The following is a 23,342-nucleotide window of genomic DNA, read 5'->3' as shown; positions in this document are numbered from 1 at the left end:
ATGTTGCAAAAAAAAAAAAAATTAAAAAAAGCGCCGATTGCCGCCATTACTACTAAAAATATTAATAAAAATGCCATAAAACTATCCCCTATTTTGTAGGCGCTATAACTTTTGTGCAAACCAATCAAATGCTTATTGCGATTTTTTTTTTTTACCAAAAATATGTAGAATACATATCAGCCTAAACTGAGGGAAAAAAAAAAAAAAGTTATATATTTTTGGGGGATATTATAGCAATTTTTTTTCAAAATTGTCGCTCTATTTTTGTTTATAGCGCAAAAAATTAAAACCACAGAGGTGATCAAATACCACCAAAATAAAGCTCTATTTGTGAAAAAAATATAAAAAAGGACACCAATTTTGTTTGGGAGCCACGTCGCACGACCACACAATTGTCATTTAAAGCGAAGAAGTGCCGAATCGCAAAAAGGGGCTTGGTCCTTTAGCTGCAAAATGGTCCGGGGCTTAAATGGTTAAACAGCCACTTTTCTCCTTCAGAAGCCTGTGCGACAACACAGAACAACTGGGAGACATAGGCAGTGTTGTCATCTTGCAACAAGAATTGGTTGAACAAAGACCTTGATGGCAGAATCGCCATTTCTGGCTCTGTTCACACATGAGTGTTTTGCAGCTTGTAGCTCGAAGCTCAAAAAAACTCAACAAGCAAAAACCCATCATTCATTTCAATAGTCCCTGTTTACATCGGAGCATTCTGTCACTTGTAGCAAAATGCCTGTTGCTCCAAAAACTACAGCTACTTTTCAGGCAGAATTGAGAAATTTTGTCCCCATAGACTTCAATTCGAATGCCTGAATAGCTCAACAGGAGCATTTTTTTTTTTTAGCATTTTCTGTTCAAACAGCAGCACTTCACCTTTTAGTTGAAAAAAGCCTGACAAAAGCTGCAAAAACATGCAATTCTGCTCCAAAAAACGCTTGAAAAATTAAACGCTTAGGTTTGAATGTAGCCTTAAGCCCCTTTCACACATGCAGATCGTTCATCAGTTCAGTCTAGGGCTGAAACTAATCAGTTTCATAATGAAGTAGTTGACGAATAATCGATTACTATTTTCATAATCGATTAGTCATCCAGTAACATAATGGGCTTATAAAAAAAAAAAAAAAAAACCCAATCGGAGCCAACATTCATATCAGAGACCCCCTTACATCAGGGTCCCCCATCAGAGCCACCCCCCCCCCCAAACTAGCTGCAAGCCAGATAAAATCTCGCAGCAGCCTGGATGTGGCTCTCACAGGTCGTAGTTTGGAGACCTGTTTTAACCACTTGCTTACTGGGCACTTAAACCCCCCTCAGTCCCAGACCAATTTTCAGCTTTCAGCGCTGATGCACTTTGAATGACAATTGCGCGGGCATACAACACTGTACCCAAATGAAATTTTTATCATTTTTTTCCCACAAATAGAGCTTTATTTTGGTGGTATTTAGTTACAGCTCGGAGTTTTATTTTTTGCTAAACAAACAAAAAAAGATGCAAAAAAATAAAAATAAATAAATCATGTTTTAATAGTTTGTTATAAAATTTTGCAAACGGGTCATTTTTCTCCTTCATTGAAGTGCGCTGATTAGGCGGCACTGATGGCTGCATTGGTGGGCACTGATGGGCTGCACTGGTGGGCACTGATGGGCTGCACTGGTGGGCACTGATAGGCATAGTTAAGGCGGCACTAATAGGCACAGATAAGGCGGCACCGATGGGCACAGATAAGGCGGCACTGATGGGCAAAGATGGGCACAGATAAGATGGCATGGATGGGTGGCACAGATAAGTGGCACGGATGGGCACTGATAGGTACCACTGATAGATGGGACTGATGGGCACTGATAGGTGGCTCTGATAGGTGGCACTGCTGGGCGGCACTGCTGGGCACTGATGGGCGGCACTGGGTCGCAGCACCTTTGAGGCAGATTGTGGGCACTGTGGGTGGCACTGCTGGATGGCACTGTGGGTGGCATTGTGGGTGGCACTATGGGCACTGATGGGGGGCACTGATGGGGGGCACTTACTTTTATTCAGGATGGCACGGCGGTGGGCAGGTGGGCACTGGCAGGGGGCAGGTGGTCAGCTGTATTGCTGGCCGTGATCGGGACTGATGTCCCGATCACGGCCGCCGGTGATCGGCTTTTTTTTTCTCTCCTCGCGCTGTCAGCGCGAGGAGGAATAATAGCCGATTACCGGCTCCGTTCTATCACATGATCAGCTGTCATTGGCTGACAGCTGATCACGTGATAAGGGGTCGGGATCGACCCCTTGCACGGATCGGTGATCAGGCGAGTCTCACGGACTCGCCGATCACAGAGCGCGCCGCGCGCGCCCCTCAGGGGGCGCGCAGGCCGCTCGTATCCGGGACGACGTCAATAGACGTAGTCCCGGAAATGTAGGTCCGCGCTGATGCCGTCATTTGGCAATAGCGCGGATCTGTAGTGGTTAAAGAATAACTACTTAAAGCGGAGGTCCACCCTAAAGTGGACCTTCCGCTCATCGGAACCCTCCCCCCCTAGGCGCCACAATTGGCACCTTTCAGGGGGGAGGGGGGTGCAGATACCTGTACAGTACAGGTATCTGCACCCACTTCCGGGATAGCTCTCTGCGGAAAGGGGCGTAGATTACGCCCCTTTCCGCAAGTGCCCCGCTGCCTGCTGGGAAAACACACAGATCCCAGAGGCAGCGGGGACCGTCCTTATTGCGCAGCGCGACTCGCGCATGCGCAGTAGGGAACCGGGAAATGAAGCCGAAAGGCTCCATTTCCTAATTCCCATACCCAAGATGGCGGCGGCAGCACCCGAGAGACGATCTAGAGATCGGCTTCGGGTGCCGCCATCGCGGGCGCGCTGGACAGGTAAGTGTCACTATTTTAAAAGTCAGCAGCTGCAGTATTTGTAGCTGCTGGCTTTAAAAAAAAAAAATAAATAAATAAATAAAAACGCGGAGTCCCGGCGGACTCCCGCTTTAAAAGAAACATGCTAAAATTAAAAGTAAAATAACTACCATTCTGAGTGGTAGACGACAACAAACCCCTCAGCCTATACTTCTTGTTGCAGCGGCGGATACTGTAATGGTGATAACCCATGAATGTAACAGAGAACACTTAGGACCCCATTCATACCTGTTGCAGCATCAATGCAGTCCAGCACTTCCTGAAACCACTGCTTTCTTCATGTCGTATTGGTAGAGGTTGGGCTCACTGTTCTGCTCCAATCCCACAACGCAATGCCTGCTGTCAGAATGACTTATGAGCAGGCCCAGACATTGTCATATGTGTGTGGCAGAAAGGCATGTGTGCGATTATGCATAAAGCAGCTTTCACATATCTAAGATGGGAGGCTCTGGGCAGAACCAGACTGCATTAACTCTTAAGGAATAGGTAGGTTACTTCCTGTTGATGTATTTGTTACTTTTTTTTTTAATCAATCAGTTGAGAGATCAGATATTTGCATACATCATTGTTGCCATTTCCTGCATAGCACTGCGGGAGTGGTTAACATACCGCACAAGATTTTTAAACGTAAAGAGCAATAAAGTCTACTAACCATCCAATCAGATTGATGCAACTTTGGTCCAGAGAATGTAAAGTCAGATCAGTCGCACTGGTAATCATGAACTTTGAAGATGCACTAATAATGTAAAGCCTAAAAAGCGGATTTTTGATTGCCAACAAGAACTTTGTACAGTGTAGTAAAATTCCTAGGAGTCTAAGAGAGTTTATCCAGCAGTAAAATCATAAGAGTTTCCTGCATAGCAGTTCCTTATTGAGGAAACGAATGCACTAAACTTGGCAAATCGCACAAGGCCACAAAACCTTGACCCCCCCCCCCCCCCCCCGAGACTGTAATGCACTACAAAAGAGAAAACAGGATTGCCAGAGGCAGCATCAGGCTTTCAACCCACAGATCACGTACCTCCTGTCTTCTGGATAATCCACATTTTTAGAAGTTTTGTACCTGCCTTCAGGTAAGGTATGCAGCAGCGCTATGCAGTCACACCTCCGGGGCCCACACTCCCCCATCACACCTCGCCTGAAGACTTGAAATTGTACAGGCAAGAACCACAACAGAAATACTTCCCTGAATTCACTCCAACCCCATTACTTGCTGATAATCCAGGAATGAGAAGCAAAAGCATCCAATAACACCAGTCAATGGGGGGGGGGGGCCTAAGCAGACCCCTTATTGCAAAGGACAGTCCCCTGGCTGTTTCTGGCTTCTATACTCAGGAGTCCATTTAGATAACGTCATACTACAGCGGGTCACAATCTGAAGCCGATGGTGTTCTGTGCATAATGCTGCAAAAGCACTCCGAGACTGGAAGACAGTCCTTATCACATGCCTTTTCAAGTGTCACGTGACAGGTTCCCCCCCACAATCATTTCTAAATGGAGTGTCATAGAGTCCCTTCAAGCATCAGTATGGTCACAGTTAGACCCTACTCCTGCTTTGTAAATGGCACCTTAGTATCACAGACCTGTAACAAGCATGCAGAAGATGGAGAGATCACCAGATCTGTATTCTTGTCAGGTCATGACTCAAAGCACAGATACCAGAGCAATGCAGTCACGCAACCTGCAGACTCTGAAAAATGGGAGAAAACATTGCACAATGCTCCCTTTAGTTTTAGCCACATAGCCTCTGATTGATAGGCCAATCTTATTTGCATCCTCCCCTTCAGAGGAAGCATGCCTAAGACTGGCCATAGACGGATACATTTTTTTTCAATCAGCCCGCGGGCTGATTAACCGCTTACTGACCGCATAACTTAGCTATACGGTGGCAGAATGGCTCTCCTGCGCCGGATCAAGTACCTAGTATGTGATTCAGCACAGGCCTATCAGCGGGTGCAGGCCAATAGTCCGCCGGCATGTGCTGACTGGCGAGGAGAGACACAGAACGGAGCTATGCCTATGTAAACAAGACAAAGCCCCATTCTGACAAGGCAAATGTGATGGATTTTGTGCCCCTGCAAAGCAGGGAGTAAAATCCATCACTTCCCTTAGCAAAAGCACACATTTAACCCTTTGATCTCCCTAGATCAGAGGTCTGCAACCTGTAGATCGCAACCTTCCAGTAGATTGCAGCCAGGTGACTGGTAGATCATGGTCTGAGCTTGCTGACCCACCACCCCAGAGCATCAGAGTGCAATGCAGAGGGACTACTTGCAAAGTTGGAACTGTAGTAGGGAGCAAGAGCTGCATAAGCCAATGCCTCCTCTGTAGCACTGGCTCCTTTCCCATGCGGAGTGATGCCAACTGCACCCCACCTCTTATCCCGACTAGCAGTATACAGAGTGGTGCCAGCAGCAGGGAAGACGAAAGCAAAACACTGGGCATAATAGCATAAGGCTGCGGTTTACCCACACCGCGGATGCAGCAAGGGTTCATTTACAATTGTAGTTTGAGGGGTGGAAAAATGTGTTAAGTTAGCAAAAAAAAGCAAAAAATATTGCTTTTTGTCAAAATGTTCGATTTCGAACAAAAATTGTCTGTGGGGGGGGGGGGGGAGGACTTTAATTTTGTTTAGGTACAACGTCACACGACCACGCATATTGTTAGTTAGAGACGCAGTGCCGTAATCACAAAAAAAAAGGGGTAAATCCTTCCAGGGCTGGTGTGTGCGAATATAAATATATATATATATATATATATATATATATATATATATATATATATATATATATATATATATATATATACACACACACACACACACACACACACACCATAGTTTGTAGATGCTATAACTTCCGTGCAAACCAATTACTTATTTTGAGTTTAGAATACATATTGGCCTAAATTTATGAAGGCATTCAATTTTCAATTCAATTTTACTTTTTTTTAGTGGATATATATTATAGCAAAACGTAAAAAAAATATTGTTTTAATTGTCGTTATTTCTTGGTTTATAGTGCAAAAAAAAAAAAAAAAAAACAGATAAAAAACAGAAACAGATACCACCAAAATAAAGCTTTATTTGTGGGGGAATAAAAAAAAAAACAGCGATATATGACTGCGCAATTGTCAGTTAATGTAACAGTGCTGTATTGCAAAAAAACAGCCTGGTCATGAAGAGGGGTAAATCTTCTGGAGGTCTAGTTTAAAAAAAAAAAAAAAAAAAGGAATCCCGTCTACACAAGTGAGGTAGATGGAGGAATCCTCCTTGCTGTGCTGTTGTATTCTGACAGGGGGGAAACCTCCGTTGCCAGAATACACTGATAAGCGCTGCAGTCGCTGAACAAACATACATTTTCCAGCAGTCCTGTTTGAAAGAAGTTGATCGTTAGGTGGCCACAGATAAACTAGACACATTTCAATACATCCATCTATGGCTAGCTTGAAGTGTAAAGTGTTTCTTTAGTTTTGGATAGAGTGGAGTGTGATTAAAACACCCGTCAGGTTTTGTTGCTGTCTGTGACCCCATTAGGGAGACTCGCCCTCTCCATTTGTCCTGTATTCCGCTTTCATCAAAAGTGTAAGTAAAAGAAAATCCCACAATTTTGGGTTGACATCAGAACACGAATAGACAGAAAGTCTTCCAATGGGGACACTAGTTCTAGTGACCGATTTGGATTCCCTCCCCCTGGATGAATTTCCTCTTACCTCCCGTTTTGGCTTTGGGACAGAAAGTGAAGGGAAATCTCCCTAAAAACTGAAGGTGGTTATAAACCTCACATACTATAGCTAAAGGGGGGGGGGGGGGGAGGGGAGTTTTGCCTTCAAGAGGAGCTGCACCTAAAAAAAAAAAAAAAATATTAAAAGCCAGCAGCTACTAATATTGCAGCTGCTGACTTTTAATAAAATCACACTTACCTGTCCCAGGGTCCAGCGATGTCGGTGGCAGATGACGAGCGATCGCTCGTCTCGCTGCTGCCACCGCCGCCATCCTCTGTCAGGGAATCGGGAAGTGAAGCATGACGGCTTCACTGCCCAGTTCCCTACTGCGCATGCGCGACTCTTATAGTCCCCCGCTGTGTCTCTGGGAACTGTGTGTTTCCCAGAACACAACGGGGGGGGGGGCGGGGAGTCTGCGGCGGTCTGGCCGGAAGTGGGTGCAGTTACCTGGATTATCCAGGTAACTGCACCCCCCTCCCCCCTGAAAGGTGCCGATTGTGGCACCGGAGGGGGGGAGGGATCAGATTAGCGGAACTTCCCCTTTAGGGTGAAGAACCGCTTTCAGTTACACTTTAAGTCACACCTGTTTATTATGGATAGTAAAGTATTTACATATTCTTAACAAGCAATAAAATGGCTCTAAAGCACAGGCACAAATTTTTTTTTTTTTTTTTTTTTTACAATTTAACTGCAAAAAATTATAGCCCAATGTGCTGAACTAGAAAATCGCTGTTCTGTACAATTAACCTTCAGTCCAGGTTCACACTGATGCGGGTTAGAAAATTCAAACAGGCAATGCAGTCTGACTTTGGGGAGCGATTTGGCAAACATCTTTGTGGAGGTCTATTCAAATTGTCCCCAAAGTCACCAAAAGTAATACCGGAACTACTTTTGGGAATCGGTGCAGCGCCGCACTGATTCGGACAGTGCAATTGCCGGCAATAGCCACCGATTTGACATGTCAAACCGCATTCCAAGTCGACCAAATGTGAACGTGGGCTTAAAGGTGGATACTACAGCTAGCATTGTACATTTGGCCCACAGCGGCCATCATACACAGAAGTGCTAGTGTCGTTTATCCACGCCTCCTCTCCCCTTGGCCATTCACAGAACACTGGGAACAACTTATGTTACTATTTTGTCAAGAAAGCCTTTTTTTTTTTTTTTTTTATTAATATGGGTCTGCTTTACATTTTATTATAACCCCCCCCCCCCCCCCCCCCCCCAAGAGAGAAACACAGCAGTGAAAAAACACATTTGTAGATCAGGAAAATGTTAAAACTTCTATGGGTTGTTAATGGTGATGATGCCTTCACGGTCTCCCTCATTTTTTAGGCCGCTTTCATACTTGTGCGACCTTAAAAGTCGCACGATTTTTACGCTTGACGCAATGCCTGTGTATTCTTGAGGTCTATGGACCTCAAGTCGCATTAAAGTAGTGCAGGGACTACTTTGAAGTCGCACAGATATGACTGGTACTCATTGGAAATCATGGGGTACGACTTTGCAGAACAAGTTGCCCAAGTGTGAAAGGGGCCTAAATGTAGGGCAGCAGCACAGTGGTGTAGTAGATATCACTTTCACCTAGTAGCAAAAGGGTCACTGGCTCCAATCCCAACACTACCTGCCTGGAGTTTGCATGTTCTCCCTGTGTGGGTTTCCTCCCACACTCCAAAGACATGCTGGTAGGTAAATTGGATTCCGTCGAAATTAGCCCTAGTATATGTATAAATGCGAGTTAGGGACCTTAGGTTGTAGGCTTCTTGAGGGTAGGGACTGATGTGACTGTACAACGTATATGTAAAGCGCTGCGTAAATTGATGGCGCTATACAAGTACCTGAAATAATAATAATATTAATAATAATAGTCACTGGAATCTAAGAGGGAGGAGAACTTACCAACCAATTCACATACTGCAAAAAAAAAAAAATGGCAGTGGCTCTAACCCTTAAGGGATTGTTTGCATTCATATTTTTTGCACATTACTAATAGCTTCATTATAGAACTTGCTTAAACTTAAAACCATCTATAAATTATGACTCTATAATCACACATCGTCAAGTTTGAAAATAAAAAATCTATCACACATGCTGTAATCCAGCTTTCAGAAGGCTTAGACCTATGAAGTGACATAATTATAGCTGACTGATGTACAAAACACACATAATTAGAGGTTGCATCACTTTACAATCACTAAAAGGAGCAATAAATAAACTACTTAAGAATTGACCCATCATTTCACACAAGCCCCTATACTGACTACCGTGCCCCCCCCCCCCCCGTTACTGCTTAAAGTAGACCTTGCAGTAAGAGGCCCGCTTAGCATACAGTATGTGCTGTCATCGCTAGGCCGCCCCCCCCCCCCCCGAGCTGTCTATAAGGGGACAAGCTTACCATTGACCCCCACTGTAAAGGGGCACAGCTCCAACAAAAGAGGACCCTTCCTTTCCCTACTAGTGATCAATATAAAGGGGCTTCTGGCTCCAACCACCAACGTAATGGGGCATTTCTCATCCCGATCACACGAATGCAATTGGTGTTGTAGACAGACCTTAAAGTGGTTGTAAAGGCTGAAGTTTTTTTACCTCAATGCATTCTATGCATTCAGTGTGCTCCACCCTTAACCCCCCCAATACTTACCCAAGCCCAATCTCGATCCAGAGATGTGCACAAGACTCAAGGGTCTCCCAGGTCTCTCCTTCCCGATTAGCTGAGATGCAGAAGAAAGTCATTGGCTCCTGCTGCTGTCAATCACAGACAGTGAAGCGGGGGCAGGGCTGAGCCTTTATTTCTGTGTCTTATGAATGCAAAAATCCAGCTCGAGAGTGAGCACGTATGAGTGACCCCACAGCAAGCGCCTTGCTATGGCCACTCGGCAAGGGGGTGGGACCAGAGCACCAGCAGGGGATCAGGGCTGCTCTGTGTAAAACCACTGCACAGAGCAGGCAAGTATAACTTTTTTTTTTGTTTAATAAACATTTTTAAATTTACAAATCACTTCAAAACAGGGGTTCCCCCAAGACCTGAAAAGTATTGCAGTTCCTCCAAGGCAAAAAGGTTGAGGCTGCTCTCTGCACATATTTAGGAGCCCATAGTGACCAACCAGTCAGAATCAATCGGTCTACTGTTAATTGAATTTTGGCTACAAAGGTTGACTTTATCTTCCATACCATTGGCTCTTTGGCCCCCATTGCCCAGTGCACAGCAATCACACATCGCCCTAATAAGGTGCAACTAAAGCCTAAGTGGAGCAGAAAGGGGGGCATAGACACCACTCACTCCTGAAATAACAGATATAGGACAGATCCCTTGACTTTATTAACTCCTGCTGCATGGAAGATTACAGTGCAGGGGCGTGGATCCAACCGCACAAGCCAGCAGCACAAGGGATACATCACATTGCGTAGTGCCCCTTGTGCCAATTTTTATGTAAAAAACAAAACAAAAACATACTTTAAAGTGGTTGTAAACGTAAAAGGTTTTTTTTTTCCCCCCCCGCTTAATGCATCCCCCCCCCCCCCAACATTAAACAAACACTTACCTGAGGCAGATATCGATCCAGCGCCACAACTGTCTGCAGCAATGCTTCTCCCTTTTCTCTTTTTTACTTGTGAGAAGGGAGCATGGGCGGTGCCAAGACATGCTGTGTGACACACACAGCCCAGCTCATGATCAAGCCTGCACGAGTGCCCCCGTAACAAGCGGCTTGCTATGGGGGCACTTAGAGAAGAATGAGCCAAGAGTGCCAGCAGGAGACCTCAGAATAGGTGGTTTGGGGCTGCTCTGTGCAAAACTATTGCACAGGACAGATAAGTAGAACATGTTTATTACTGAAAAAAAGCCATTACAATCACTTTAAGTATATGGCGCAGAATAAGTTTTTTTTTTACCAACACTACAATTGACAGCACAGTCATCTTGTACCTTTATAAAGACATTCATCCCTGAACACATAGGGCCCTAACTGCAAGTACTACTCAGTACAGCATTCGCCCTGCCCAACCGCAGCCTACCAAGACTTTACCAGGCTACAGGACTGTGCACTGCACCTGTGCTTCTCCTGGGCACTAAAATGCCAGGATGTACGCACAGCAGCTGGAATCCCCCCCCACCACCCTATGTGCAAATGGCTTTAGCCCAGATTCACATTGCTGCAGGTTAGAAATTGTGCGTATTCAGCTGAACTCGTACACTGACTCCAGAGGCGATTTGACAGACATCTGTGCAGGTTCATGCACCAGAATTTGCAGGGCCGCAAAGTCACCGTTGCACCGATTCGGATGGTGCTTTTGCCGACAACAGCCCCCGATTAGCATGCGATTTGACATGTCAAATCGGACTAATGTGAACCAGGGCTTAAAATGTGTAATGGAACAGGATACTGATGCAAAGTAGTAAGCAGGGTTTTCTTTAAGTTTATTTGCAATCATAGCATATTTTAAAGGAAACCTGTAGTAGTTTGTAGGCTGTCATCCTGAACCAATGGCTTCAGCATCTTCTATGTTACCAACATTGAACAAGGTATGCAGATCGGGAACTCTTTCTTCACTCTGCCTTTCTGTTCTGGATCAGTGTTTCGTAATATTAAAGTCAGACAGCCATCAGCTACTATACAGTTACATTTCTGGGTCCTCTCAGGATTCAGAAGAGAACCAATAACAGCAAAGAGCACCTCCGCGAATTTGCCGCACTGGACTAATGGCCTCCGGCCCTTGGAAACAACTGTGGTGAGGGTCTTGGATGAGAGACTTCGGCAAGTACATCTTTGCTTTAAGAAAAATGACATAGAACTATGAGGATGGGTTGTAAGAGGGGTTGGGAGGAAGGGTTTGGGGTGAATACATATTTTGCAAGAAGTGGGGCTTTAAAGTCTACGTTTAGTTTAAAAAAAAAAAAAAAAAAAAGATGACATGTGGGAGACTAAAGCCTCGTACACACAGTTTGATTGTTGGCCGAATGAGCGTCTGATTTTTTTGTCAAAAGCGTGTGCAGGTTTTTGTCTAGCATACTAACTATCCGCAAATTGTCGTTTGATGAACATGAACGTAGTGACATACTACGAGAGTATAAAGAGGACGTTCATTTCTCAAGTGCCATCCTTTGGGCCCCTTCTGCTAATCTCATGTTAGTAGAAGTTTGGTGAGCGTTGATTCCCGATTTTCAGATCGTACAAAACAAATGCCTTTTAAAATGAATTTGCAATGACTCCATCAGTATCACCAGCAAAGCAGCTTCATTATTATCTCATTAAAGAAGAAGAGAATATGCGCTGCATTTGAACATTTCATCAATTGCCGGGTCAAAAATGTTAAAGCGGGGTTCCACCCTAAAGTGGAACCTCCGCTGATCGGATCCCCCCCCCCCCCCCGGTGTCACAATTGGCACCTTTCAGGGGGGAGGGGGGTGGAGATACCTGTCAAAGACAGGTATTTACACCCACTTCCGGGCATAGACTCCCGTGGGAGTCTACGCCATTTCCTGTCCTGCCGCGCTGTCTGCTGGGACACACACGGGTCTCAGAGACAGCGCCGAGAATTCCTATTGCGCTGCGCGACTCGCGCATGTGCAGTAGGGAACCGGGAAGTGAAACCGATTCGCTTCACTTCCTGATTCCCTCACCTAGAATGGTGACGGCAGCAGCCGAGAGATCGATCGGCCTCGCTGGAACCCGGGACAGGTGAGTGTCCATTTATTAAAAGTCAGCAGCTGCAGTATTTATAGCTGCTGGCTTTTAATATTTTTTTTTGGTGGAATCCCGCTTTAACTCTAGATTGCGAACGTTAGTTTACAAGACTGAACGCTTCTGGCTCGTTCATTCATTCTGATGACGCGTGTTTGTACTTTCCACTTGTGTGACAGATTTCTGTACTGACCATCCAAAAAAAAAAAATCAGATGTTGAGTTCACGTCCAACAAAAATTTTATAGCCTGCACATCCAGCTTTTGTCTAATGTAAAAGTAAAATCGTCCGATGAATGCCCCGTACTAACAATCCGAAAATCCACAGACAGCTCATCTTCAGACTTTTCCCTTCCGATTTTTGTACTGTGTGTACGAGGCCCAATCTGATGTGTCCCTTGTGCTGCTGGGTCAATTACAATCTTCCTATTCTAATTTTACCCCCCAGCCAAAATCTCCTGGTGCAGCAGAGGTTAATAGCTTCAAGGGACTGTCACATCCGAGAGTGCTGATCATGCTCGCCCTTTCCACCCTCACAGAAGCTGCACTATAGCTTCCATTAATTAAAAATGGATCTATGAATGGAGGAGGCGGACCTTTCATCCAGTACACCTGCTATGAAAGGAGGAGGGTGGAAAAGGCAGGGCAGACATTTAACTCTTGATGACTGCATATTTCGGGTCCCTTGGCTCCATTAACATAGCTAGTCAGGTTGAAAAGTCCATCCAGTCCAACCTTAAAAATAATAAAATTAAAAAATAGCGTACAATCCCATATACCCAATTTTATACCCACAGTTGATCCAGAGGAAGGCAAAAAAAAACACAGCAGAACATGCTCCAATTTGCAGCAAGGGGGAAAAAAAAAAAAAAAAAAAAAAAAGGGAAAAAGAAAAATTCCTTCCTGATCCCCAAGAGGCAATTGGATTTTCCCTGGATCAACTTTACCTCTGCTGCACCAAAAGAATATGGCAAATCCACTGCACAGGGCAGGTAAGTATAAGATGTTTTGTTATTTAAAAAAAAAAAAAAATTATAATAATAATAGACTTTACAATCACTCTAAACCCCAATCAAAAAAAGTGTCATATATTGCATCTTACCAATCACTGGATGAGGTGCCTTAAGCTTACTACCCTCTGTTCTCCCCTGGTGATCTGGCCAGTAATACAGAACCAGTATTATACAGACACAACTTTAGATGGAGCACAGGGGGCAGATTTGGACAGCAGCATTGTCAGTGTGGAAGGAATTGTGGGGGGGGGGGGGGGGTAGTGGTAGATGTGCTAACAGATTTAAATACATTAACAAATTGAAGCTGAACTCCAGCTAATACTTTGTAATCTACAACAGTTTTTTTTTTCCCCCTTTTGGGATAAAGATTTTACATAAATAAAAAAAGTGAACATTGTAAGCACCCTGGACAGTGTTAAATGGTTTGTCTCATCCCTGTAACTTGATACATCTGCCAGAGAGCTTGAGCTTTTCAAAAACAAGAGGCTGAATGGCTCATCATGTGCACCACATACCTGTAACTGATGAGACATTTACAGGAGAACGATACTTTTTTAGAATTATGCTTTCATTTCTTCCCTCAGAACCCTATACACCTCTGTCCACACTCCTGGCAGATCCGCCCAGTCCCTCACGTCTAGAGAGAGAGCACTAAAGACAACTTTCCTTTCCCATTGTGGATAAAGAGAGGGTTAGAACCCGGCAGATTTTTGCCATCTATGTCCTATTAGGGAGATATCCCTTGACTTCCTGTCCCATAGCCAAACAGGAAGTGAGAGGAAATCACCAAAACTAGTGTCCCCATTAGTTTTCCCCTCTAATCCTGTCCTGGGGACAACCCAAAATGTGGGATTTTCCTTTACTTTCGCTGATAATAGTAAACAGGACAAATTGAGAGGGAATCCCCTTAACAGGAGCACAGGCAGCAATAAATACCGACAGAGGTTCTACTCCCTCTCCACTCTATCCAAAACAAAAATAAAAAAAAGTTTGCTTGTATAGTTTAATTATACAAATATATTTTGTTATTCCTTATTCCTCCACCGCCATGTCCATCCACTCTTACACAGCTTAGTAAGCAACCCATGTAAACTGATCATACACAGTACAATCTGATTGTCCAATCAGGCGAGGGCCTTGTGTCAAATAAACGGAAGGCGTCGTCAAGGTGTGGTCTGACATCCTTTCATAAATCTAAAGCTGGTCATACACTATACAATCTGATTGTACCATCTCCTTTGTAATCCAGTGGCCTGTCTGATTTAATACTAATGAACTGTGTAGTTTAGGTTTATCCTCATACTGCATCGCTTTGGGATTTGGAAAGGAGATTGTACAATCAGATCTGTACCGTGTATGGGCATCTTTGTAAAACGTGTGCTCCCGGTAGACAGAAGCTGTGTCCACTATGCTGGGACTTGTAGTCCCTCCTCAGGTATAAAACAAATGAAATCTTTCGCCATCTAGTGCCACACACATAGAAGTCAATGAGGCCAGCCATACAGGGACTAGAATGTCAGGCTGGGATTTGTAGTCCCACACCAGGTAAACAGGCTGATGGAAACACAGCCAAGCACGCAGTAACCCATAGCAACCAGTCAGCTGTCACTGCAATAACACACTCTGATTGGTTGCTATGGGTGAATGCATCCCATGAGCCCCCGACAGGTGATGAGGGAGGGGACCACTGGTGGAGAGCTACAAGTAGCAGCACCCCCTTCCTATGCGGGCTCCGTGTATTCTCACATAGGACGTGCCCGTCACCCCGCACACAAGGCTGGATAAAGCCTCCACTTTATAGCAACGCCAACCCCCTTCCCCACCACCTCACCCTCTCTCCGCGGCTCCTTCCACTTTCCGCTCTCCCCGGGCTCCGACAACCCGGAAATAGAAGCCGCAGCTTCGCCCACAAGCACAAAATGGAGTCACCGCAAGGGGCGTGGCGCGCCGCCCCGGGACGTCATCGCGTCAGAGCGCAGCTACCGAGCGGCGTAATGCGGGAGCGGCCATGTTGGGAGGGGCACCGCTGTGTAAAAGGGGACGGGGGCGGGGCAGCCGTGTGTGTACTGGGCGAGGAGGGCGGGTCCAGTGAACTTAGAGCAGGTTGTCATCTCTGGGAGAGTTGTATTGTGGAGATCCCGGATGTCACCGGGGAGAAATGGAAACACAACAACTAAAATACAGTTTTTAACCACTTCAATACAGGGCACTTAAACACCTTCCTGCCCAGACCAATTTTGAGCTTTCAGCGCTGTCGCATTTTGAATGACAATTGCGCAGTCATGCTACACTGTACCGAAATTAAATTTTTATCATTTTTTCCCCCACAAATAGAGCTTTCTTTTGGTGGTATTTGATCACCTCTGCGGTTTTTATTTTTTGCTAAACAAATAAAAAAATACCGAAAATTTTGAAAAAAAATATGTTTTTTTGTTTCAGTTTCAAAACTTTGTAAATAAGTAAGTTTTCTCCTTCACTGATGGGCACTGATGGGGCTACACTGATGGGCACTGATAAGGCGGCACTGATCGGCACCAATGAGGTGGCACCAATGAGGTGGCACTGATATGTGGTACTGATGGGCACTGATAGGTGGCACAAATTGGCACTGATAGCTGGCACAAATTGGCATGGATGGGCAGCATGGATAGGCGGCACAGATGGGCATGGATAGGCGCCACGGGTGGGCACTGATAGGCGGCACAGGTGGGCACTGATAGGCGGCATTGTATTACATTATACTGTACTAATGGATGCCAATCAGTGCCAAACAATAATGCATGCCAATCAGTTATGCCCATTGTGGGCACTGACTGGCATCCCTGGTGGTCTAGGGAGGATTACCTTGTGCTGGGCTTCCCTGGTGGTCTGGTGGCGTCCCTGGTGGTCCAGTGTGGGCATCCTCGGGGGGGCTGCGCTGATAATCGATCAGCACAGACCCCCCTCTGTCAGAGGAGCAGCCGATCGGCTCTCCTCTACTCGCGTCTGACGCGAGTGAGGAAAATCCGATCACCGGCTTTTCCTATTTACACTGTGATCAGCCGTGATTGGACACGGCTGATCACGTGGTAAAGAGTCTCCGTCTGAGACTCTTTACCGAGATCGTAGTTGCAGGATGTCAGAATGACACCCCGCAACAACGATCGTCGCGACTCAAAATCCTGATCATAGATCCTGATCGTATCTGCTATAGGGCGGGTGGCAAGTGGTTAAAGAGGAAGTAAACCCTGATGAGTTTACTTCCTCTTTGATTCCCTGCAAAGGTAAAGCATAATGGACTAGTATGCATCGCATAGTAGCCCATTATGTGTCACTTACCTGACACAGGAGCCAGCGAAGTCACCACTGTCCCCTGTAGTTCCGAGCGTCCATCTTCTTGGTGGGTCTCTGTGGGTCTCACTGCTCCGGTGCTGTGATTCGCCGGAGCAGCGATGACGTCACTCCCGCGCATGCGCATGGGAGCCGACACTCGCGACATATCGCCGCGATCTGCGGCTTACCCAGTGCGCCTGCGCGCCGCTGTCTATGGCACATGCGCCGTAGACAGCGGTGGCTGTCTTCAGATAAATATCTCCTAAACTGTATAGGTTTGGGAGATATTTCTTGGACCTACAGGTAAGCCTTAATCTAGGCTTACCTGTAGGTCAAAGTGGTTTGTAAGGGTTTACAACCACTTTAAAGAGGGAGTCCACTGGAAACAAAAATATTAAAAGCCAGCAGCTATAAATACTACAGCTGCTGACTTTTAATAAATGGACACTTTCCTGTCCCAGGGTCCAGCGATGCCGGCAGCCGAGGCCGATCGATCGCTCGGCTCTCCGCTGCTGCCGCCGTCATTCTCGGTGAGGGAATCGGAAAGTGAAGCGTTTCGGCTTCAATTCCCGGTTCCCTACTGCTCATGCGCGAGTTGCGCAGCGCAATAGGAATGGTCCGCGCTGTCTCTGGGACCCGTGTGTGTCCCAGCAGACAGAGCGGCGGGACAGGAAGAGGCATAGACTCCCGTGGGAGCCTATGCCCGGAAGTGGATACAAATACCTGTCTTAGAGGGTTCCGATTAGCGGAAGTTCCAGTTTAGGGTGGAACCCAGCTTTAAGCTGTCAGTGTGAATTCAAAAATCATTGCAGTCATTTTAAATCTGTAGCTTTCATGTAATCACTTGCCCTCCGGAAGATTTACTGCCCTTCGTGACCAGGTCATTTTTTGTGATATGGCATTGCTTTACTTTACCTGACAATTGCGCGGTCGTGCAACATTGTACCCAAATAAAATACATTTATGTCCTTTTTTTGCACAAATACAGCTTTCTTTTGGTGGTATTTGATCACCTCTGCAGTTTTTATTATTTAGGCTCCATGCACACTGAAGCTCAAAAAAGCTTTTTCTGTACGCCAGATTGCTGGCAGAAAACGCTGGTTGAAAAACTTGCTTTTAACAGCATTTTGTACTAGCGTTTATGAGCGTTTATGAGCGTTAGCGTTTATGGGCGTTTTCAATAAAAATACACAGAGGACACTCCAAAAATCCCACAGTACATTCCAAACTCCCACAATGCATTGAAAAAATAGAATGCCGAACACTAATTAACGCGCGTTTATGAGCGTTTATAAGCGTTTATTAGCGTTTATCAGCGTTTGGCGTTTTTTGGCAGGGAAAAACGGCACTTTGAACGCGAATTTCTGGCGTTCAGAAAAAAGCCCATAAACTCCACTGCTCATTAAAGCTGAAAAACGTCCATGTGTGCATGGACACATAGGCTAACATAGAGTGGAGTTTATGGGCTTTTAAAAAAAAACGCCCAAACTCCAATAAACTGCAGTTTATGAGCTCCAGTGTGCATGGAGAGTTATAGTGTAAGGCTCCATGCACACTGGAGCTCATAAACTGCAGTTTCACTGCCAAAAATGCCAAAAAATGACAAACGCTGATAAATGCTCATAAACGCTCATAAAAACACGTTAATTAGTGTTCGGCATTCTATTTTTTCAATGCATTGTGGGAGTTTGGAATGCACTGTGGGATTTTTGGAGTGTCCTCTGTGTATTTTTATTGAAAACGCTAATAAACGCTCATAAAAGCTAGTACAAAACGCTGTTAAAAGCACATTTTTCAACCAGCATTTTCTGCCAGCAATCTGGCATCCATGAAAAAGCTTTTTGAGCTTCAGTGTGCATAGAGCCTTACCTTTTAGCCAGGGACTGTCCCAATTGACTGCCAACAGCTCTTTATACAGTAATCATGAGCATTAAAGCAGAGTCTCCTGTGGAAAAAATCAGTCAGCAGCTTCAAAAATTGTAGCTGCTAATTTAAAACAGGCACTCACCTGCTTTGCGCATCATAAATGGTGGATGCAGTCTTCTGGGACCTGTCAGTGTCCCAAAAGACTGCAGGGGGGAGGGAGGGTACAGAGCTTCTGTTTCCAACCACTGCGGTGGTCCAAATGGAAGTGGGAAGTAGGCACCTTAGCTTACATTGGCTAACCGTACAAAATCGGATCACGATCAAGACCCTTTGCCTCACCCACAAATGCGTGCATAGAGAAGCTCCGCAATACCTAATGGAGAAAATAAATCATTACACACCAAACCGCAGTCTTCAATCAGCCAACAAAAACCTCCTCCTCGTGCCCAAAGCCCGGTATAAATCCAAGGGCCTCGGCTATGGAATGCTCTACCAATCAACATCCGCCTGGAAGAAAATCACCTGGCTTTTAGGAAAAAACTCAAGACCTTCCTCTTTTAGCAGATGATCAAAGCTTGCCACAGCGCCTAGAGGCGATTCAGTTCACATTGTGCGCTATACAAGTATTTCATTCATTCATTCATTCACCTGTCAATATTAGGTATTTACTCCCCCCTGCTCCTCAAAAGTACCAATTTTTTAAGAGGAGCGGGTAACAAATCATTAAAGTGGAACTTCCTCTTTTGGGTCGAGCTCTGCTTTAACTACTTACATTTCTGGCACTCCTCTCCTATGTAAAAATCATAATTTATTTTGCTAGAAAATTACTCAGAACCCCTTTAAAGCCCTTGTACACACGGTCGGATATTCCGACAACCAAATCCGTCGGATTTTGTCCGAAACTGTTGCATACACACAGTCGGACAAAGTTGTCAGAAAATCCGATCGCACTTAACGTGATGACGTTATTTCGTTAGGACGGGACTACGTTCAGGCTAGTAGCCAATAGCTTTGGTCTAGGAATTTGATCTGAGCATGCGTGGCACTTTGTTCGATCGGAATTCTCTACACATGATCGGACAAAGTCCGATCGGATCATGTTGTCGGAAAATTTTATAGCCCCGCTGGAAAACTTGGTCCGTCGGAAACAGTCCGATGGAGCCCACACACTGTCGGATTATCCGACAACACGGTCCTATCAGACATTGTCCATTGGAATGTCCGACCGTGTGTACAAGGGCATACACATTATAGTTTTTTTTTAGCAGAAAACCTAGGGGGCTCGTTGCAACTTTTTACGTCACATGGTCTTCACGCAGCAATTTTTCAAACGCGTTTTTCTAAAAAAAAAAAAAACAGTTTCTTGAGTTTAAAAAAATAAAATAAACACTAAACATAGCCCAATTTTTTGGTATAACATGAAAGATTTTTTTTTGTTATGGTTTGTTTTATTTTTATTTTTATTTTTTTACACTTTCCCATTCAATTGTTTTTTATCGCTTTTATTCCTATTACAAGGGATGTAACCATCCCTTGTAATAGGAAGAGGGCATGACAGGTCCTCTTTACAGTGAGACCCCACATCTCTCGTCTAGCCTGGAAAGACTGAGATCAAAAAAAGAAAAAACAATCTTGGCCTGTCCAGCCAAATACACGGCAGTGTTTACAACTGCCACAGCAATGACTAAGCACAGGTGTGTGAAACGCGTCTGCTGAAACCACAGGAGATGTGTGTGCAGGCTGCGTCCTCGTTTTTAATGGATTTGAAATAAAACTACTATTTCTATGCTGGTTTCCTTTTTTCCTTCATAACTGCCGGGGGCCAGACGTGACAACAAAATGTAGGGCCCGGCCTCCGAAGGTCATAGAGACTGCCGGGGACCATCTGGTCCGTAATATTCTCTATGGTGAACTTCCGCCACGAGCAAGCCGGTAGAAGCACCGGAAGGGCCACCTTTAAAAACAATTCAAGCAGCTGAATAGCCGCTATGATTGTTTTTACAGTGCAGGAAATCGCCGGCGGAAAAGAAAGATATCTTGAATCATACTTACCTAGGTGGATGCAGCATTGGTCCGAGCAGAGAGTCGGTGACTAACAGCGGGGTCTTTACAGCCCAGCGCTCACTGGAGTGCTGGGCTGCAGAGGGGGCAGGAGCGGCCAGCTCAGCCTCTCAGTCAGTGAGCCACTGAGTGGCTGAACCGGGTTCTGATCCCGGCATGTGGGTGGATCCCGACCATAGGGTCATGATCTTAACCAAACCTAGACCAGCTCTGTGATGTCAGCTTCAGCCTGCTGTCTGCTGAAAGCGGGTCACAGGAGTACATAACGAACTTCACTTCTGTGATCCACAGGAGAAGTACAGCCAAATGAGCTTTGGCTGTACTTTTCCTTTAAAGCAGGGGGAAACATTTAGAAAATGTCTGCCTGTTTTAGCAAATTATCTTTGCTATGCTAAAAAATTGTACAAAACGAAATTAAGCCTGTCTCTGCAAAGTCTGCTATTTAACTAGGCTATTATTACCTAGGTTATTTCAAAGTCAAATTTACATAAACCCACTTGATTGCAGGTTAATGGTGTATGTAAGTGTGGCACAGCAAGGTGCTCATGTTCTGAACACACTGGGGATTGAAAATAAATATATTTTACATCAACTCAGTAAACTTTCAAAAATTCTTAATATATTTTTTTTATTATTTGCAGGGAAAGAAAAAGAGGCCCCATTGTCGTTTACCAGTCCTTAGATGGGGTTACTGCAATAGTTTTCCTTTTTAAGACTAACAACATTTTTGGAGAGTTTGGAAAATATCTACTGATGTTACCAGAAATGAGCTGGAAGCAGAAACAATCGTATCTTTCTTGTGTAAGCCCAGGTTCACATTGCTGCAGGCAGTGGCATAACTAGAACCTTCAGGGCCCCGATGCAAGAAACCATGAAGGGCCCCCCTGAACCCCAGCCAGGGCCTTTCCTTCTGAGCCTGGCGGTGGAATTTCAGGGTGTGGTCACAGGTATGACCTTTGTGAGCCCTGTAGTTCCACCACTGGTATCAGTAGTTTTTTTTATTATTATTTTTTAATTTTTAGGTGCCCCATTGGGGGACTGTCTCTAGGCAGGGTGGGGTCCTTGTTCCCAGAAGAGATGAGGTCCTTTTCTCCAGGGCAGATGAAGTTACTGCCCCCAGGTGAGAAGGGGTCCCTGTTCCCAGGGGAGGTGGGGGTCCCTGTCCCCACGTGAGAAGGGGTCCCTGTCCCCAGGGGGAGATGGAGGGGGTATGTAATGGTGTGTGGGGGATGGGGTCCTCTCACTCACCATGACCAAGCTGCAGGCCGCGCACTCATCCATGTTGGCCTGGGCTCCATCCAGTGTGCTGGATGGGCGATCAGCATATCTCCCAGAAAGACCTTTCATCATCATGTATGACGGGGGAGGAGGGGGCTGGCAGAAAAGCCTGCAGTGTCCTCCGGGGAGCCGGCTCTCATAGGGCTGCACTGCATCTGTGTGCTTAAAGTTTGTTTACCCGGGAGAAGTATGCAGTGCAGTGTGGGCCGGACTGGGGGGGGGGGCGGGACTCTGGCTGGAGAGAACAGACATCGGACTGAGCGGCAATGCATGGAGCAGGAGAGGGGTACTCCGAGGAGCCAGTTGAGGACACAGGTCATGCGGGGAATGCACAACTAAAGAGCAGCCAGTGCAATAGTTGAGCATGGAGCTCTGCTAGTCACCCTCCACCTCCAGCCACCCGTGTGCATGGTGCACTGCTACCCCTAGCTGCCTGTGCTGCTGCTGGCCATATGTAGAGGGGGCTGCATGGGCCCCCTGCATCACAGGTCCCAGATGCAGTTGCGACTGCTGCACCCCCTATAGTAACGCCCCTGGCTGCAGGCTAGAAATCGTGTGACTTCAGCTGAACTTGCACAATTTCAACCCGGACATGCAGTCCGACTTTGGGGGGCGATTTGACAGACATCTGTGCGGATTCCTGTAATCGCACTCAAAGTCGCTAAAAGTAGTGCAGAAACTACTTTTGTGAATCGGTGCGGCGTTGCAAAGTCGACATCGCTCTGATTCGGACGGTGCTATTGCTAGCAATAGCAGCTGAACTGGCATGCGATTTGACATGTCAAATTGAATGCCAAATCTGACTAATGTGAACCTAGACTAAATGACTAATCCCCCACCCTCTACGTAATTGCGATGTATTGGAAATTAACAAAGGAAGACATGTTTCAAGCCTGGGTGACAACAATGGCTCATTTAACGTTTATTTCCACCCTAGTAGCATATAGTACCCATTATATATCAATGCCTCATATACTGACTTTGGACTACTACGGGCCCATAAACTTAAAGTGTTACTAAACCCACAACAGTAAAATTGGTCTGTATATGCAGTAAAGCATGCTTGTTATACTCACTGTGGAACCTAAGGGGTTAATCCTCTGCATTGTGTACAAAAGGCTGCTTGATCTTGTATGTACAGATAATCTCCTCCCTGCACTGTCCCCCTGGACAAGTCTGGATAAGACAGAGCCTTGGGATTTTATCTGCACATGCTCAGTTTGGTGTGAATTGCTAGAGAGTTTTTTTTTTCTTGGGAGAGTGCATGTGATCAACACAGGGCCAATTAGCACTATCCAGACATGTCCAGACAGAGGGTCAGGAGCCCTGCAGCCTCATTGGACAGCTCAGTGCAGTGAAAACTCCTTCTACAGGCTTCTCTGGTCTGAAATCACAAGACTGCTATTTACTAAAATTATGGCATTTCCATGTTCTCTGTACTGTGGGAGACCAGATATAGTGAATGCAGAGTCCTGGGTTTAGTAACACTTTAAGTGGGCATAAATAGATTGA

The 23,342-nt window shown here is 45.5% G+C and overlaps 1 protein-coding gene across 2 annotated transcripts in view; it reads right to left on the bottom strand.

Moving 5' to 3' along the window:
• The window catches only part of WIPF2 (WAS/WASL interacting protein family member 2), a 60,697-nt gene extending 45,420 nt beyond the window's left edge, over positions 1-15,277 (bottom strand). The window contains exon 1 of one of the 2 annotated variants that reach the window (XM_077459835.1): positions 15,145-15,277. The gene's annotated coding sequence lies outside the window, so the exon portion shown is untranslated. The remainder of the gene's footprint in view (positions 1-15,144) is intronic. The other variant, XM_077459834.1, reaches the window with a different exon arrangement.
• Between the last annotated feature and the right edge of the window lie 8,065 nt (positions 15,278-23,342).

The sequence above is a fragment of the Lithobates pipiens genome, unplaced genomic scaffold (genome assembly GCF_037356315.1).
Source record: "Lithobates pipiens isolate NorthernLeopardFrog02 unplaced genomic scaffold, aLitPip1_a1.2 Scaffold_28, whole genome shotgun sequence".
NCBI lineage: Eukaryota > Metazoa > Chordata > Amphibia > Anura > Ranidae > Lithobates > Lithobates pipiens.
Note: the sequence above shows the minus strand (reverse complement) of the source record. Positions and strands in the feature narration are given on the sequence as shown.